Source organism: Gossypium arboreum, chromosome 3, assembly GCF_025698485.1.
Source record: "Gossypium arboreum isolate Shixiya-1 chromosome 3, ASM2569848v2, whole genome shotgun sequence".
Classification (NCBI taxonomy): domain Eukaryota; kingdom Viridiplantae; phylum Streptophyta; class Magnoliopsida; order Malvales; family Malvaceae; genus Gossypium; species Gossypium arboreum.
Genome location: NC_069072.1, coordinates 21,871,815 through 21,876,865, shown reverse-complemented (window position 1 = coordinate 21,876,865; position 5,051 = coordinate 21,871,815). Strand labels below are relative to the sequence as shown.

General features: G+C 35.8%; 1 non-coding gene across 1 annotated transcript; it reads left to right on the top strand.

The window, feature by feature from the left end:
- The first annotated feature begins 1,218 nt into the window (after positions 1–1,218).
- LOC128290843 (small nucleolar RNA R71) lies at positions 1,219–1,324 on the top strand. The gene has a single exon (XR_008280628.1). It is a non-coding gene; the product is annotated as a small nucleolar RNA R71 (small nucleolar RNA).
- Positions 1,325–5,051: the final 3,727 nt, after the last annotated feature.

The window sequence follows — 5,051 nt, the reverse complement described above, 5'->3', positions numbered from 1 at the left end:
CTGGCTCTTAAATCACATAGAGCCTTACTAAAATGAATGTCCCCTATCTCTATAGGTATCGTAAAACTCCTAGAGTCTTTTAGTTTTGGAGGGATATGTTTTGAAATAATTGCACTATATGAGGCATTTATGTTAACTTGCTATCTTCTTTTTACTTTCTTACGCTTAGACATAATTTTTTTTAAGTATTTGGTGTACTTAGAGACTTTCTCAATTAAGTCATTAGAGGCAATTTAACATTTAGGGAATTAAATAAGTTTAGAAAACTTACAAATTCTGCCTAATCCCGTCTTTGTTTCTCTTTCAACCTTAAAGGGAATGTACCCTTGATAGTACAGATTCCTCTATTGTCTCATCTTTCAACTCAGCTGTTGGCTTGACTACTTTTTTAGGTTTCAGTTCAACATCAGATCCTTGAGGGTTTTCTTGAAGATCTTATGAATCCTTCTTATTTTCCTCTTGAGTTGGTTTTTCCAGGCTACTTAGTACTTTGCCTGAACGGTGCGATTACTTTCACTTGCTCCTTCCTCTCTCTCAAAGGATTATTCTCTGTATTACTGAGATTCCGATGCTAATTTTTCGTTTTATCTCCCATCATACTCATCAAATGACTCATCTGATCTTTCAACTTAGTTAATGTTTTTGTTGTATTAGTGCACTTAGACATCACTTATTTTATTTCAGTTCTCATTGACTACATCTCCCCCTTGATCTGATCCAAGCGTTGACCATATATAGTATAGTAATTTGAGTTGGCCCTTTCTTAAAGCTTTTGTAAATAAAGAGGTTGATAGTTAGCATTTTTAGGTTGGTTAAGACCATTTCCTCCTCATTGGTTTCCTCCCTATCTCATGTTCGTGTGGTCTTTCCATCCAAGATTATAAATATTTGAATACGGGTTTCCACCCCTATTCTCGATGTAGTTCACATCCTCGGTAGGATTATTGATGTAATGGAAGAATGGTTTATCTCCCTCATACATTGATGATGCACTGATTGATGACTCTATACGGTTGAATTTGTCCACAATCTATTGGTATTTATCATCCTCCGACAACTTTTACCGTAGGTGGTTTCTAGTTGTATGTATAGTGCTTAGTTGGCCACTGGTAGGAGTTCATTGCCATATTTTCTATCAATTCATACACATCGTCGTATGTTTTATTCATTAGGGCTCCTCATGCAACTCCATCTAGTCCTGTACACGCGTGTGCATTCAACCCATGATGTGGGCATATCTGGATCAGCGTTTTAAAATGCACCCAGGCTTCATGAAAACCTTCTGCTTCTAATTATTTGAATTTTGTAATCTCTCTCCTCAGTTGGACTTTCTTGCTAATAGGAAAGAACTTTTGTAAAAATTTTCTTGCGAGTTCATCCTATATCGTAATAGATCCTGGTGCCTGTGAATCTAACAAAGAGAAAGTGTTATCAATTAAGGAGAAGGGAAACAGACGAAAATGAATAGCATCATTGGTGACCATATTTAAAAGTATCACAAAGATGAATAGCGTCCTCCGTCATTGTACCTCTGAACAGCAAATTATTCTAGATCATCTGGACTATTGTTGGTTTGATCTCAAAATTATTAGTTATGATGGCTAGCCTTGTTATACTCCTTTGAACCATTTCCAGACTTGGTAACGCGTAACCCGTCAAGGTTCTTTCATTACGTGCCATAGGTATATTTACGGGTAGCTGTTGTGGTGGTGGCAAGTCTTCTGGGTTATTATTTTTAATTTCGTTAATAATGGGTTGTCTCGTGGTGGTAGATTTCCTACAGCAGGTGGTGGGTTATGCATCTATTATTGTTGTTGTTGTTGCTGTCAACGATTCTTATGGATTATTCTTTTTGGATCAATCGCTAGCTCTATAGACGTTCCCCTACTATGAGTCATACACTGAAATCAGAAAGGAAATAAAAGATGTTAGTAAAAATAAAATAAAACTTATATGTACAATTTAAATATTTCCTAATTATCTTATTAAATGTAAAGACAAAACTTAATCTAGTGATGTTTCCTCCTTGGCAATGGCGCTAACAACTTGATCGCCTCCGGACGTACTAATATCTAGAGTGAGAATACTGCACAAAAGATATAAAATAAGCGGTGTCCGTAAGTATACAAGTTAGGTTGTAATATAGTTACAACGAAGTAGGTAAGTATTCTGAGGATTTTTCCCAAGGGAGGCGAGTGCTAAATTAATTCTAAACCAAACACAAATAGATCTAATTAGTAACTTAAATAAATCATATTATGATAAAATATAAATAGAAGTTTTTGGGGTTTTATAAATAAAAGAACAAAATAACATAAATGGAAAGAATTTTAAAAAACTAATTTATAAACTCCATCAAATCTAGTTATGGGTGATTAGCTCGTTTTGGTAGTCATAACTAATTCCTATTTTGGGTTTTTATTCAATTAACTAGTCATTAACCTAGTCGGATCTCTCGATCTTCCACTAAACTAATGAGTTAGCAAAAACTACTTATCTCTCAACCTCACAGTTCAAACCAGTTTGGGGTTAAGGTGTTCACGGATAGGCATACCATGGAGAAGGAAAAGTCCAACAAACTAATTGAGGAGATAGTTGAACTGGTGTTTGATTCGATAAATACAAAGTTAAGCACTATGAAGGTACCATTCCCTACTCAATTAGAGGACAAGCAAAAGAGAGACGGGATTGATTTTATGAATTTTTAAATCTCTTTTAGATCCCTCAATGTCAATTTACCACTCTTAAAACTCATCGAAAAGATCTCAAAATATGCCAGATACCTAAAGGAAATCATGGTATGACATAAAAAGGTGAAAAAGGGCTAACAAATTGACATTAATGCCTCGTGCAATGCTTTAATTACGAAAAAGATACCCTCAAATTGAAAATTTTGGGTAGCTTTATGATTCCAATAGAGATAGGGGATCAACATTTCAATAAATCCTTTTGTGATTTAGAGGCCAACATAAACTTAATGCCTAAACGATTTATCGAAAACTTAAACTGGGAACCTTGAAATCACCTCGATAATGCTACAACTAGCCGATAGATCCTTGGTACACCTAAAAGGTGTCCTTAACGATGAATTGGTTAATGTAAGAGGATTTATAATCCCTGTTGAGTTTTTAGTCCTCGATTTTGAAGAAGATCAAGACATCCCCATTCTGTTGGGTCGACCGCTCTTGGCCATATTTAAGTCGACCATCGATCTCAAACAAAACAAACTAACAATAATCAATGACGAAAAAGAAGTGTTCAAGTGCGGTCACGATTCCCAAAGTGAGGGATCAGTTAGGGAGGAATGTTATGTGTTGTTTGAATTAATCCTTAATTGCCTTGATTGAACGTATTTACCGAGTTGTATGATTGCAGGTAAGTGAAATACTAGAGAATGACACAAATGGAGAAATCCCGATAGGATACGAAATGATTGGATTATCAACGATAGCCATGAGAAACGAAGTAAACTGATGGTTAAATTCAAGGAATTATCGGAGAAGTTCGGTAGTGCGACATAAATTTTAAACCATTGAACTTCAATAAATTTGTAAATATTGTAAATTAGTTTTAATTTTTTGTTTAAAGTTATATTTTAGGATAAGTATTTTAAATTACATGTTAGAATTAGGAGAAAATAGGTTTCCAGACACAACGAGACAAGTAAAAGCTAATTACAGAAAAAATGGGCGACAAAAGGACTTTGACACATCTCGAAAGAGTGGAAGCAAGGTCATGTTGCAACATGCCAAGGCCATGGTGTGACACGACCCTTGTGCAATAGGAACATGAAATTTTCATGTCATGTCGCGCCATAGATTGTGCATGACGTGATACAACCACTTCTAACCTAAATAGGGTGAAGTTAGGGTGTCGTGTTCCCATTTCAGGCTAAAAGTCCGTTGGAATTCTATTTATACTAACTGGTTCTAATCCTAAAAAAACCCCTTCAAACATCTAAGAAGAGCAAAAACTCCTCTCCAGCCATCACATCTTAGTCTTGGGTTCTAGCTTCAATCTTTCGCATCTCTGATATTCAAATTCTACAAGTAATCTCTCCCTTTTTCTCCTTTTCTTTGGTAGTTGTTTATTTTTTTTCTCTTATTTCAGATTTATATTCCACATCAGTTTGATGAATGGTTTTCGTAGGCAACAACCTAAGGTTTCGCGTTCTAACTCTTTTTTTCATTAATTTTATCGTTTGAGTTTTTTTTTTCAAATTTTGGAAAAATGAACCAAGAAAATAACAACATACCTCCCACACACTAATTAATTTTGATGCCCATCACTTCCATTACCTGAAAGTAGAGAGGTTCTACCTCCAAATGAGTGGGCATTATTTCATTCAAGAATATGGGTTCAATCCCACCATGTCTACTTGCGATGAGATTTGGGATTTGGTGCAATCCCATCATTGGAACAACTTTTGCACAACCCCTATCGAACTGGCGATTGGTGCAATAATTTATAAGTTTTATGCCTCCTTGAAGGATAGGGAGAATCATAGATAGCGGGGTGAGACGATCACTCGTGTTCTTTATTAAGGGAAAATATGTGTTGATTGCACCTCACGAAATATGCTGATATTATGATGCCCCATATTATAGTGACGATTATCTAGAAAATTTAGATTTTTTTACATTCGAGAAACTAGATATAGAGGGGATAATTAGTTACTTGATGGAGGGTCATGACGAGTGGACTCACCATGCCAACACCGAGGTGCCCCTCAATTTTAACACAACCATTATGTTTTTGATAGCGAAAATGTGGATGTAATTTATTTCCACTCGCTTGGCACCCACACACAATGCTTCTGACGTCATCGCATATAGAGCGGTTATGCTTTGCTTTATTTTATAGAAAATCCAGTTTGCATTGGCCATTAGGTCTATGAAGCAATGCTAAACTGAATACAGAGCCCAAGAAAAGTATATATTTTCCACACCTTATTACAACCTTATATCGACGAGCGAAAGTTCCCATGTCTCTAGTCAAGCCATTCACGAGATCAATGAGGAGCATAATTAGAGACAACATGTACGACTAGT